Raw genomic sequence first — 15,140 nt, 5'->3', positions numbered from 1 at the left:
AACCAACATGAAATTTTAAAGATCTTTATCTTTAGTCTTTCTATCTCTCATTTCCAATTTCCTGCTGAACTTTCCCACTTTGTCTTGAAATCAACCCAAACTAAATATCTCTAAAACCTAATTGATTATCTTCCCCCAACAATAATAGCGCCCTTTTTAGACTTTCCTTTTTCTGGTATTGATACCACTGTCCTTTAGGCTCCAAATCCCTAGATCACCTTTAACTACTCCTTCATCCTCTGTATTCAATCACTTAATAATAATCATTTACACTTAGAAAGAAAAATGGGTTTACATTTACATTAAAATAATCGTTTATATTTACATATAGAAATCAATAATAATCATTTACATTTAGAAATCTTTAAGTACTTTTTTCTCAGAATCACCCCATGAGAAAGTCAATATAAATGCATTAGTATGCCCATTTGACAGATAAAGAAATTGAGAATTAGAGATTTTAGTCTCTTCCCCGGTAAAATGAGGCAGTTGGAAATCTCTAATTTCCCTGCAAACACTAGCATGTGATTCTGTGATCTCCTTCCCTCCAAACATGCTTTTCAAACTTTGCTACACACTCATGTGAATAGTTATCCTGCAAAACAGGTTATCTTGTTCAAAAATTTTCAATGACCCTGATTCCCTACAGTAAAAGAAATAATTCCTTATCTTGGCATCCAAGGACTTCCATACCTTACCCTCTTGCACTGCAACTATATCTCCTACTAATTTTTCTATAGAATTACTATGATTCAAACTAGTTTGGCTGTGGTTCTTTATATAATCTTCTCTTTTTGTCTTCAAACTATTCTTCTTACCAAGAATATCTTCAGTCCTTCACCTCCTAGAATTCTACTCCTTCATTCTCTAACCCAAGTCCCACATCTCCATAGCTTTCCCTTTTTATCTCAGCACTCAGCAATATATGATCCTCTGCAAATCTGTAGCACTTCTGAGCAGGGTTCACTAGTTACTGTTTCCACATTTCAAATCTACTTACTTTAAACCGTTCTAGTGAGAGTGGAACTAGAGCACTGTCTAGGGACCTCAGAATGAGTTCTGACTGCTTCCAATGAGAACTGTGCTCTAGCCCCTTGCTAAAAGACAAGTGCTCTTTGTTGGTGCTGTAATTCAGTGACTGTGGCTATAAAAGCTATTAGAAAGTTCTCACTCTTCTGGGCCTCCCTCTCCTGACAAAACAAAGAACAAATAGACCTGAAACTGGACCTTAAGTCCTTGGCTGCCCTGTCTACCTTCTATTTCCTTCCTTGAGTAAAAGAGACTAAAATTATCCTGAGTCAGCATTGGTGGATATTTCACAATGAAAATTATAGCCCCTCAATAATTTTGACATTCTTTGTCATAATTGTCCATTTTTTCCTCTAAATCCTATATAGATTTATTCAATGCATTTTATTCCTTCCTCTCATTCTTTTAATATCTCAAGGGAAACAATGTGATACTTATCCATCCATTTCTTGTCTCTCATTTTAACTACATGAAAGTCTACTTCCATTTCTAGGCATTTATATGTATATGTATATATATACATATATTTAAGGGCATTTCTCAACAGTAGGTAATATTTGGTAATGCACTAAAATCTGCTTAGGTGGGACAGTGGATATCATGCCAGTGGAGTTAGGAAGACAACTTCCTGAGTTCAAATTTGGCCCTAGACATTTATTAACTGTGTGACTCAGGGCAAGTCCTTCAACTCTGTTTGCCTCAGTTTCTCCTCATCTAGAAAATGAGCTGGAGAAGAAAATAGCAAAGCACTCCAGTTTCTCTGTCAAGAAAACCCCAAATGGGGCCAGGAAGAGTTGGATACGACTGAACAATGAGGCACTCTACTTGTATAGACCCTGCCCCTTTCCATTGCTCCATGGGTTTAGACCTTGCATCTTTCCATTGTTCTGAGATGGACCTTACATCTTCCCATTGCTCTGTGAGTTATTTATCATTTCATTTCTATGATTCTTCAATTTTTCACCAAGAGAATGTTAAAAGATATGGGTTATTATAGTAGCAAGCAATTTGCAACAATTGAAATTTTCTCCAGCTCACTCTCTACTCAATTCAGTGGCCATTATCCAAATGCAATTCCTATCTGAAGTATATACATATTTCTGTCCTAATTTAATGAGCTACCTGCTTAGATATATTTTATAGCCTAGACAATATGTTTTACATCACTTTGTTTTTCTAATATGGATGGATAGACCACTTTTTTGTATTGTTTTGAATTGACTGATAACTTTGTAGTGTTTCAGGGCTTGATACAATTAATGTTATTTTCAAACAAATATTTGGAAGGAAACCACCATCAACAGAGAATCATTTAATTTTGGCTTTATACAGTGCATCTTGTATGACATTGAAGAACACAGGTGAACCTATGTTTAAGATAGAATTCTTATATACTGCTAAAATTAGAGAGGATTTTTTTAAAGTCTCTAAATTTTTTATAGTCTCTAAATTAATTTTTTTTTTTTTTGTCAAATGCCTCCAAGAAGTTTTCCTTTCAGGTCATTGATGTTCCTGGGTTCACTGACCTGCTGAAGTTTTTTGTGAACTCAGTACTTTAAAGTTCTTTAGGCTATTTTCTAATGACTACCAACATAGTGTTCATTTCTGAACGTGCTGTCTCATTATAGTCAGATGATCAACTTAGCAGAGGTGAAAACAAGTTCCAAATTAGAAAAAAAAAAACTACAATGAAAAGACATACATTAAATAAAGTTCACATAACCTATTAACATGCACTAACCTAGTTGTAGCCATCATATCCTGGAGCTGAGATGATTTGGGTGACCCTGAAGAGATGAATCTAGAACTTGATGGTAGAGAGTAATACTCAGTGGAGACGCAGACAGTCCTTAGCTGAGGTTATTATGCCCACCAGTTACCACAAGACCAATGGAGAAGAGCAGAGCATGCCAATACAGATGTCAAGAGCAACACTCAGCTGAGACTACATGCCTGGTAGCCACCACAAGAATCAAAAGTAAGACCCTCTTACACAATCCCTCTGCATCTTTTCACCCTGCTCATTAACAGTATGTATAGTTTTAGTTTGTTTTCTTTAGTTTGGGGAGGGGTGCAGTGCAGGGTATTCAATTACAACTTTTCTGATTATGCTATTTCATTAAGAACCTATCTACTTTGAACTAATTCTGTCCTCAGATCGACGAAATAAAAACACTTAACAGAGGGATCTCGTAAACTATGTTTTTGTAGTGGATGTGTCTGCACTTGATTTCATAGAACACAATGTTACATTAAAGACTCTTCTCCAACAAACTTCTTTCCATGACTTCATTTAAAAGCATCTTACAAAATTCACTGAAATATGTAACAGAAGTTGATGATTTCATGATTATAAATATCAAGCAAGCCATAAAAAGTGAAGGAATACTCACCAAAGGTGTTTGCAACTATTCATTTTCCTCCCTTACCAATTTTGACCCTACAATTTACCAGGACAGCTTCATACTGTCTTCTGACTTCAAATCCCTTGTTCTGTTTTGCTCATTCCTTACAAACCCCTAACCCTGGATTTAATTCCTCAGTTTTTATTCATGGTACCTAGTTGTGCTGCAGAAAGTCACAAAATCCTGCAATATGGGTTCATCACAAAAATATATTATCTATTCTTGACTCAGACTTCAGCATCTCAAGGCAATCCTTTTATTCTCTCCAAACTGACTTTCTCAATCCCCACAGTAGCTATTCCAACCCTTCCCCTATCTTCTTATTCCTTCCTTACCATGTCCTCCTTATTCCACAGCAGGATACTTCATCTCATACTTTACTGAGAAGAGAGGCAAGTTTTGCTACAAATGCCCTTCTCCCATTTTCTCTGTTCTTTAGTCTCTGCTGAAAAAGAGGTGGGGCTTCTTGCCATGGCCACTCCCCAACTTGTAGCCTTGATTCCACAGTTTCACATCTCCTCAAGCAAATTGCCCCTATAACTATACCCTCTCTTTGGCTAATCTTCAGACTTTCTTAGAAAAAGCTCTTACTGGGGGGGCAGAGCCAAGATGGCGGAGTAGAAGGATACACATACGCTAGCTCCGAACCCACAGCCCATAAAATATCTGTAAAAAAGAACTGCCAACAAATTATGAAGCAGCAGAAGCCACAGAACAATGAAGCGGATGAGATTTCTGTTCCAGAGAGCCAGAAAACCTCTCGCGAAAGGTCCTTCGAGCTGCGGACCCTGAGCCGAGCCCAGCCCTGCCGTGGCCGCGTGGCACCGAGAGGAGCGGATTCAAGCAGGCTTCAGGGACGGAATCTCCAGCAGCCACGTGGGTCTCTCCACCCACGGGTGACAAGGGTCAGTGAAAGGGTCTCTTTGGCAGGTCGAGAGAGGTGTGGGGTGCCCCCATAACTCAGGCCCCCTCGGGAGGCAGCAGCGGAGGTGGGAGCAGACCAGGGCTCCCCAAGCAGGCAGGAGCCTGGATCCATTGTTGAAGGTCTCTGCATAAACCCCCTGAGGGAACTGAGCCTGTGAGGCAGCCCTGCCCCCACCTGAGCAGCTGAACTTGATCTCACACTGAATAGCAGCCCTGCCCCTGCCGAAGCCCTGAGGCTGGGAAGCAGCATCTGAATCTCAGACCCCAAGCGCTGGCTGGGAGGATCTGGAGGCGAAGTGGGTGTGAAGAGGATATTCAGAAGGCAAGTCACTGGCTGGGAAAATGCCCAGAAAAGGGAAAAAAAATAAGACTATAGAAGGTTACTTTCTTGGTGAACAGGTATTTCCTCCCTTCCTTTCTGATGAGGAAGAACAATGCTTACCATCAGGGAAAGACATGGCACTTGAGGCTTCTGTATCTCAGCCCACCCAATGGGCTCAGGCCATGGAAGAGCTCAAAAAGGATTTTGAAAATCAAGTTAAAGAGGTGGAGGAAAAACTGGGAAAAGCAATGAGAGACATGCAAGCAAAACATGAAAAACAAGTAAACACCCTGCTAAAGGAGACCCAAAAAATGCTGAAGAAAATAACACCCTGAAAAATAGGCTAACTCAATTGGCAAAAGAGGTTCAAAAAGCCAGTGAGGAGAAGAATGCTTTCAAAAGCAGAATTAGCCAAATGGAAAAGGAGATTCAAAAGCTCACTGAAGAAAATAGTTATTTCAAAATTAGAATGGAACAGATGGAGGCTAATGACTTTATGAGAAACCAAGAAATCACAAAACAAAACCAAAAGAATGAAAAAATGGAAGACAGTGTGAAATATCTCATTGGAAAAAACAACTGACCTGGAAAATAGATCCAGGAGAGACAATTTAAAAATTATGGGACTACCTGAAAACCATGGTCAAAAAAAGAGCCTAGACATCATCTTTCATGAAATTATCAAGGAAAACTGCCCTTAGATTCTAGAACCAGAGGGCAAAATAACTAATCAAGGAATCCACAGAACACCACCTGAAAGAGATCCAAAAAGAGAAACTCCTAGGAACAGTGTGGCCAAATTCCAGAGTTCCCAGATCAAGGAGAAAATATTGCAAGCAGCTTGAAAGAAACAATTCAAGTATTGTGGAAATACAATCAGGATAACACAAGATCTAGCAGCTTCTACATTAAGGGATCGAAGGGCATGGAACAGGATATTCCAGAAGTCAAAGGAACTAGGACTAAAACCAAGAATCACCTACCCAGCAAAACTGAGTATAATACTTCAGGGGAAAAATTGGTATTTCAATGAAATAGAGGACTTTCCAGCATTCTTGATGAAAAGACCAGAGCTGAAAAGAAAATTTGACTTTCAAACACAAGAATGAAGAGAAGCATGAAAAGGTAAACAGCAAAGAGAAGTCATAAGGGACTTATAAAAGTTGAACTGTTTACATTCCTATATGGAAAGACAATATTTGTAACTCTTGAAACTATTCAGTATCTGGGTACTGGGTGGGATTACACACACACACATGCACACGCACACACACACACACATAGAGACAGAGTGCACAGAGTGAATTGAAGAGGATGGGATCATATCTTAAAGAAATGAAATCAAGCAGTGAGAGAGAAATATATGGGAGGAGAAAGGGAGAAATGGAATGGGGCAAATTATCTCTCATAAAAGAGGCAAACAAAAGACTTATTAGAGGAGGGATAAAGAGGGGAGGTGAGAGAAAACATGAAGTTTACTCTCATCACATTCCACTAAAGGAAGGAATAAAATGCACACTCATTTTGGTATGAAAACCTATCTTACAATTCAGGAAAGTGGGGGATAAGGGGATAAGCAGGGTGGGGGGGATGATGGAAGGGAGGGCATGGGGAGGAGTGAGCAATTTGAGGTTGACACATGGGAAGGGACAGGATCAAAAGAAAGAATAGAAGTAATTGAGAGCAGGATAGGATGGAGGGAAATATAGTTAGTCTTATACAATACAACTATTATGGAAGTCATTTGCAAAACTACACAGATTTGGCCTATATTGAATTGCTTGCCTTCCAAAAGGAGGGGGTGAGGAGGGAGGGAGGAAAAGAAGTTGGAACTCAAAGTTTTAGGAACAACTGTCGAGTACTACTGTTGTCACTAGGAAATAAGAAATACAGGTAAAGGGGTATAGAAAGTTATTTGGCCCTACAGGACAGAGGAGAGGATGGAGACAAGGGCAGAGAGGGATGATAGAGGAGAGAGCAGATTGGTGATGGGGGCAATTGGAATGCTCAGTGTTTTGGGGTGGGGGGAGGGGACAAGGGGGGAGAAAATTTGGAACCCAAAATTTTGTGAAAATGAATGTTAAAAGTTAAATAAATAAATTTTAAAAAAAAGTCTCAGCAAAAAAAAAGAAAAAAGAAAAAGCTCTTACTTCTCAACAACTTTCACTCTGGCTTCTTACCTCATCACTCAACTGAACCTGCTTTCTCCAAAGTTACCAATGATCTTTTAACTGCCATTTTCAAAAGCTGAAACCTCTACCTCTTAGCATCAATCACAACTACTGAAGACCCAGAAAAGAAATCCCTTGACACTTAAGTGCTTGACACTCTTAAATGGCTAAACATCAGAAAGAGGATTTTATTAGTGAAACTGACATTAAAGAAGATAACTTACTTTTTTCTTTGTTCCTGTATCTTAAGCACCACAGGACCTTTCTATTTGACTTGCACCTAAAACCTCCTATATTGTGTTGTTTCTTCCATCAGAATATGAGCTCTTTGGGGGCAAAGATGGTCTCTGCTTTTGTATGCTTCCCCACAATTTAATACTTTCTTCATCCATTCAAGTAATTTACTCATACCCACTGGATTTTATTCAATCCTTTCATCTTTCTTGACCTCTATGAAGCATTTGCCATTGTTGACACTGGATACTCTCATCACACTGAGTTTTTGTGGCATGATTCTCTCTTGTTTCTCCTACCTGTTTGGCCATCCCTCAGTCTATTTTGCCAGAAAATAATCTATTTCCTTCCTCCTAAATATGCCCTGATTCGAAAACTTTGTCTAGAATCTCCTCTCTTTTTCTCCTACAGCCATCCTCTCCGTGAGCTCATCAGGTCAAATGGGCTCAGTTATCATCTCTATGCAGATGGCTCAGATTTATACAGCTCTTGAGCCCTAGTCTTTCTTAGGAATTACAGTCCTACATCACCTATTAAATATCTTCCACTGGATGTCTTATAAACATCTCAAACTCAACAGATCCAAAACAAATCTTTTCCTAAAAACTTACCATTCTTGCTAATTTCTCTATATCTGGGTTTTTTTTATCTAAATTTTCTTCTATCTCTAACCCTCTGTGAACTCAAACTGCCTACTAAATTGCACCTGCTTATTGCTGAAAGGAGTTGTGGAAAAGGGTTCCAAGGATGCATTTTGTAACAAAGTCAATTAACCAGTCAATCAAACAGCTTTTGATTGAAGTCAAAGGAAAGAGTATATATGTCAGAAATTGTTGACACTTGCATTCTTCCTTGCTTCCCACTGCATTTTAGCCTTCAGGTCAAAATGTAAAGTGAACCTTTTGACAAGTTTTCAGTCTCTTATCCCTTGACAGAGAGTTGATGGACTAGAGATGAAGGATGCTAGGTTTCCCTAGCTTCCTTTAAGACTCAGTTAAATTCCACTCTCTGCAGCTGCAAAAGTCCCCCCTCCCAACAGTTGCTAGCACTTTCTCTTTTCAAATTACTCTTACCTATTCTGTATATATCTTTTATCTACTTAGTTAGTTGGATGGGGTCTCCTACATTAAAATGTGCATTCCTTGGGAGCAGAGATTGTTTTTGTCTTTTTTTCTGTCCCTAGAACTTAACACAGTGCTTAGCATGGAGTAAACCAATCAGTACAGTCAATAAACATTATTAATTGCCTCCTGTGTGTCAGGCACTGAGCTAAATGAAACAAAGGATTAAAAAAGAGGCAAAAGACAGTCTAGTCCATTCCTTCAAAGAGTTCACCTACAAACAAGCTACATACAGGAAATAAAGGAAATGATTTTAAAAGGGAAGGCACTAGAATTAAGAAGCATTAAGAAAGACTTACCATTAAAAAAAAAAGTGGGGGGGGGGAGATTTTAGTTAGAATCTGAAGGAAGCCAGGAAGTGTATATGGGGAGGGGAGCTTTCCAGGCATGGGGGACAGCCAAAGAAAATGCCTGTGGAGAGAGATAGAGTCTTGTTTGTTGAAGAGCCATAGGCTGGAATCACTGGATTGAAGAGTTTATGTTGGGGACTAAGGTGTAAAAAAAGACTAGAAAAGGTGGACGCTAGGTTGTTAAAGACTTTGAATGCCAGAGGATTTTATAATTTAGTCCTGGAGGCAATAGGGAGCCACTAGAGTTTCTTGAAGTAGGGAGGTGAGCCAGTTGTATCTGTGTTTTAGGAAATATCACCTTGGCATCTAAATGGAGCCTTGAAGCAGGCAGACCTTTAAGAAGAGAGTGGGTTAAATGATAGTGAGGCCAAAAGACAGGTGATAAGAGCATCAACAAAGCATGTTTAAAAGTACCCAATACAGAAAGGAAATACAGACAACAGGGACAGCTACGGACCTAAATTGCTAAATATATTATGTTAGTTGTTGTCCTTCCTGCTCCAAGAGGACCAAAGTGACATCACTACGTTGGGGTCAAGGCACAGTGTGTCTGACAGTGTGATCAGACCAATACAAGCTCACAAGTTTCTACCACAGGTCGGACACAAATAGTTCATATTTGGAGTAGAAGTGTCCTTAAATTTGAACATCTTGCATTTCTTTGGAGCCATTGCAATTCTGCTTTGTTCAAAGAGCACAGTGCCTTCTTTGATGCAAACACACCATGCTGGGTTTTTCTGTGCCAATGTCTCCCATGTCTTACAACTGATTTCAAATTTCTTCAGAGATCTACAAGTGTCCTTGTATGGCTTCTTCTGACCTCTGTGTTAGCACTGGCCTTGTGTGAGTTCTCCATAAAATAATCTTTCAGCAAATGTTTGTTGGCATTCAAACAACTTAGCCAACCTATCCCTATTGCAGTTGCACCCTACAGTAGAGATGAATGTTTGGAAGTTCAGCTGGAGAAAGGACCTCAGTGTCTGGTTCCTTATCTTTCATATGATCTTCAGAATTTTCCTAAAGCAACTCAAATTGAAGTGATTCAGTTTCCTGCCATGGTGCTGGTGTACTGTCAGGTTTCACAATGAGGTCAGCACAATGGCTCTGTAGATCTTCACTTTGGTAGGCAATCTAATACCTCTTTCCCACACTTTGTTTTGGAGCCTCCTGTAATGGGGGTTAAAAATCTTCCCTGCCCTTTTATATTCAGTTGGAGCTTGATTAGGGGAGGCATATTTGCTTGAAGGGTTTCACATCTTTTGGTAATTAGGCACTGAAGCACTAGGTCTGTCTGTCTGTCTGTCTGTGTGTCTGTCTCTGTCTCTGTCTCTGTTTCTCTCTCTGCACTCTGAGGTGAGGTTTTGCTTTGGGGCTCACTCATTAAGAGGCAGTTTGTGTGATTAGGCCAGATGAGACTCTGGGAAGCTGCTAATAAGCCCCCACCCCTTTCAAAACCTAGATGTTGGTACATCTCTCTCCAGTAACTATGTATGTATGTAATGGTCAGACAGTTGGAGCTGTCTGTTGATCTGTGATGTATTTCTTGCCTATGGTCAGACAGTTGGAAACCTTGTCTATTGATTCTGCTTGTATTTTCTCTGTTGGTATATGTGTTTGATTAAAATGATTGTTGACCCCTCAAAAGCTGCTTTCCTTTAGAAAAGCAGATCTAAGTGCAGCAGGCCCTCCTGTGTATGCTGGATTGCTTACTTCTATACCTCCCAAACACTGAACTAGCTCTAGAAATGTGTGTGACAGCCTCATTACCTGGAAAGTATATGCCAAGGTAAGTGAACTTATCCATAGCATTCAAAATTTCCCCATTTGCTATAATCAATAGTTCCACATACGTTTGTGTGGTGTTGGCTGATGGAGAACCTCTGTTTTCTTGGTGTTGACTGTCAGGCCAAAATGAGCACAGGTGACAGAGAATCAATTCATACTCTGTTGCATCTTACCCTCAGAGGCTGCACTGAGTGCATAATCATCTGTGAACAAAAGCTGAGCACCAACTCCCCCTTTACTTTAGTCTTAGTTTGTAGTTTTTTCAAGTTCAGTAATTTACTGTCAGTGTGGTAGCTGACCTTGATGCCATTTTCATCTCCATTGAAGGCATCTGATAACATAGCTGAAAATCTCATGCTAAAAAGCACAGGTGCAAGCATACAGCTCTGCTTTGCTGCACTGGTGACTGGGAAAGCGTGAGAACATTGGCTTTCATACAGAACCTGTGTGACAACACTGAACTTCTCCAGACAACCAAATTTTGCCATGTCCTTCCGCAAATCCAGATCAACGACAATTGTGTACAGATCTCTGTTTTGCTACTGGCATTTCTCCGGGAGTTGTTAGGCAGCAAACACCATATTAACTGTTCCTTGACTCTTTCTGAAACCACACTGGTTCTTGTGTAGATGACCATCTTCTAGGTGAAGGTCCTCTTAAGGAGGACTCTGGTTAGAATCTTATTAGCAGTGACTGAGAAAGACTCTTCTGTCCCAGGACAATGTATTTCCCTTTCCTTTATAGAGATGGACAGTGGAGGCATCCTAGAACTCCTGGGGGATAACCTCCTCTTGCCATATAAACTGGAAGATTTCAGTCAACGTTTATATCCACAATACTTGAATTGTTTCTTTCTAGCTGCTTGCAATATTTTCTCTTTCACCTGGGAATTCTGGAATTTGGCCACAATGTTCCTAGGAGTTTCTCTTTTTGGATCTCTTTCATGCGGTGTTCTACGGATTCCTTGAATATTTATTTTGCCCTCTGGTTCTAGAATCTCAGGGCAGTTTTCCTTGATAATTTCATGGAAGATGATGTCTAGGCTCTTCTTTTGATCATGGTTTTCAGGTAGTCCCAGAATTTTTACATTGTCTCTCCTGATTCTATTTTCCAGGTCAGTCGTTTTTCCAATAAGATATTTCACATTATCTTCCATTTTTCGAATCTTCTCGCTATGTTCTGTGATATCTGTCTTTCTCATAAAGTCCTTAGCGTCCATCTGTACCATTCCAGTTTTGAAAGATCTATTTTCTTCAGTGAGCTTTTGAATCTCCTTTTCCATTTGGCTAATTCTGCTTTTGAAAGCATTCTTCTCCTCATTGGCTTTTTGAACCTCTTTTGCCAATTGAGTTAGGCTAGTTTTCAAGGTGTTAATTTCTTCAACATTTTTTTGGTTCTCCTTTAGCAGGGAGCTGATCTGCTTTTCATGCTTTTCTTTCATCCCTCTCATTTCTCTTCCCAGTTTTTCCTCCACCTCTCTAACTTGATTTTCAAAATTCTTTTTGAGCTCTTCCATGGCCTGAGCCCATTGGGTGGGCTGGGGCACAGAATCCTTGATTTCTGTGTCTTTGCCTGATGGTAAGCATTGTTCTTCCTCATCAGAAAGGAAGGGAGGAAGTGTCTTTTCTCCGAGAAAGTACCCTTCAATAGTTTTATTTCTTTTCCCTTTTCTGGGCATTCTCCCCAGCCAGTGGCTTGACCTCTGAATATTCTCCTCACACCCACCTCACCTCCTGATCCTCCCAGCCAGCGTTTGGGGACTGGGATTTAAATGCTTCTTCCCGCCTTAGGGCTTTTGGCGGGGGCAGGGCTGCTATTCAGTGTAAGAATTAAGTTCAGATGGTCAGGTCGGGGCAGGGCCGCCTCTCAGGCTCTGTTCCCTCAGGGGGTTTATGCACAGACCTTCCACAATGGATCCAGGCTCCCGCCTGCTTGGGGAGCCCCTGTCTGCAGCCGCCTCTCAGCTTCTATCTCCCGGGGGGGCCCGAGCCATGGCGGCACCCCACTCCCCTCTCGACCCGCCAAAGAGACTCTCTCACCGACCCTCGTCACCTGTGGGTGGGGCGGCTTGTGCTGCCGCTGGAGATCCCGTCCCTAAAGCCTGCTCGGATCTGTACCTCTCAGAGCCCCAGCTGCCGCAGGTCCGGGCTGGGCTCCTCGTCTGCAGCGCGACGGATCTTTTGCGAGAGGTTTGCAGGTCCCTCTGTGGGTGGAGGGACCCGCGTGGCCACTGGAGATCCCGTCTCCGTAGCCCGCTCGGATCTTTTCCTCACGGTGTCGTGGCCGCTGCAGGGCTGCACTCAGCTCCCAGTCCCGGCGCCCAGTCCACAGCGCGAAGGACCCCCGTGAGAGGTTTGCAGGTCTCTCCGGAACAGAAATCTCCCTCGCTCCAATATTCCGTGGCCTCTGGGTGCAGAATTCGCCGTGAGTTACTCCCCTCTAGCCGTTCTGTGGGTTGTGGGTTCGGAGCTATGTGTATGTGCGTCTTTCTACTCCACCATCTTGGCTCCGCCTCCCAGTCAACGTTTATATCAAGAGTGGACCTCCTGCCTTGTAAATCTCAGTTGGAACAGAATTAGCACTAGGCACTTTACAACACAAGAGGAGTCTAATAATATCCAAAACCTCTTTTTCAGTTGGAAGTTCAGCTAGAGAGGGATTAACTTCAATCTGAGGTATATGGTCAATGCTTTCAGTATGGGTTGATGATGGTCTCTCCCCTCCCCCCAAACCAACATCTATACTGAAGTTATATAATATAAATAATGGAGTCATGAATTCATGTATACTCTTTTTCTGTTGTTTTTATAACTATAGAAATGTCATTCATTGGTGTTAAATTCAACATAAATTTTTTAAAAGTACAAGATTTTAGGGTATACATCAATTGGATGCCTATATCCCAGCATTATAGCAACTATCCCTATAGGCTAACTATAATAAACCCTCAAATATCAAAGTACCTACCTTTAAGTACAGAATGTGTTTTTCTTACTTTCATAAGCTCCTGAGCAGTGTTATTATCTAGTCAGTAGCTACTCAATAAAGCTTCTCAGATTTATTGAAGTAATGGAATTTCTTGTCCTGTCTCAACTTCTAACTCCAATATTTCTTTCTGTTCTCTCAGGATACTGACTGAACTGAAAAACGTGTCACCCACCAAAAGTTTAATATGTGGTGGGCCTCAAGATGACCTAAGGAGACTTAGGTTTCTAGTATCCTAGCACTGAGATTTTTGAAAAGCTAATAACTTTTGTCATCCTAACACCAATATATATATATAGTAATTCCAGCATCAAATGCTAGAGTAGAGAAAGAACTCTTGGAGTAAAAATACTGGGAACAGAGTATGGTGAACTAGGCAATGAATTTAATGATACTTAACAGTGAGTAAACAACAGAGCAACAACCAGAAAAGAGCAGGCTTCCTGCAAAAGCTATTCATGGGAAAATAAGAAGAGTGGGAGCCAGAGTATCACTCAGAAGGGACTTCCTGGGACCTTATTACAGAATCTCAGATGGAGATGACCTCAGTGTGGCCAGCCTGAGCAGTGGTCCTCCATATAAGAATCTAGTATTAAAACAATAGGATTTTGCTTACATAGAAAGTTTCAGGTGAGTAAAGGAGATTTGCAATCTGGTGAAAAAAATTCAGACTACTTTTCTTCTCCTATTCAGTACTGGGCCAACTTCATTTTCATCTATGTTATACTGATTACCCAAAACATTGAAGAGCCTCCTGAACCAGATCTGTATTCACTCCAGAATCCAGTCTGTTTGTCTACACAGGAAAAACCAAATGCATGAGGAACGTCTTATTTCTAAGTGTTTGGATGGAAACTTTACAGAGCTGGTCTATCAGTACGTAAAACAAGCATATGTAAGATATTCTGTCTTTGTATACCCAGCAGCTAGCACAGTATTTGACACTTAATAAATGCTTATAGATTTATTGATTGAAAACCAGATAGTTTAAGTGACTCATACACACACACACACACACACACACACACACACACACACACACAAAACTATTTCATAGTAGACCATGGTTTTATGATCCCAAGGACTGGGATCATCCTTGCTTTCTTATGAGATAAAACTAAGGGGGTTGCCACACATCACTGATTCTTCCTTCTCAGTACCTCTTACATCCATCCTCTTCTCTCTACTCATACTATAACCATACTAGTTCACACCCTATCACCTGAACTATTGCAATAATCTCCTGATTGGTTTCTCTACCTCTGATGTCTTTCCTCTCCCAAGTCCCTTCCCTCCTATAACAGCAACCACACTGGCATACCCAGGATGGCTGCTAGCACACATTCTTAGACTGCTTTACTAGGAAAGATAGCCATTTAAGGGGTCAATAATCTTTTTTTAATTACATTCAGGAAACAGAAAACATAAGCAGAGAAAAAAAGACCAACAGACAGGGCCCTACTGCCTGAATCAAACCAATATTGCTATATATTTTACATACACCCCCCGGATCAAGAGAGCCTTTACATCTGAACAGTTAGGGGGTTTGAACACATGGCCACTCAGAGTCTTGACCAGGGAATTACAAGATCCTTTGCATAAGCAAGCCCCCACAGTAAAATGCCAACCCCCAGTATATATAACAAGGATGCAGCTCTTGATTGGCTCTAAGTCAGTAGGCACGAAGCTTACATAACTCAGCACAGCTGTGGACTATCAGGGTTCAAAGGTAATTGAGCCTGCAGATGCTCACAATGTAGCCTGAGCCTGGGAAACCAAACTCCAAAAAGAGAAACAAAAAATCCCACTTTTCT

This window comes from Notamacropus eugenii, chromosome 4, assembly GCF_028372415.1.
Source record: "Notamacropus eugenii isolate mMacEug1 chromosome 4, mMacEug1.pri_v2, whole genome shotgun sequence".
Classification (NCBI taxonomy): Eukaryota; Metazoa; Chordata; class Mammalia; order Diprotodontia; family Macropodidae; genus Notamacropus; species Notamacropus eugenii.
Note: the sequence above shows the minus strand (reverse complement) of the source record.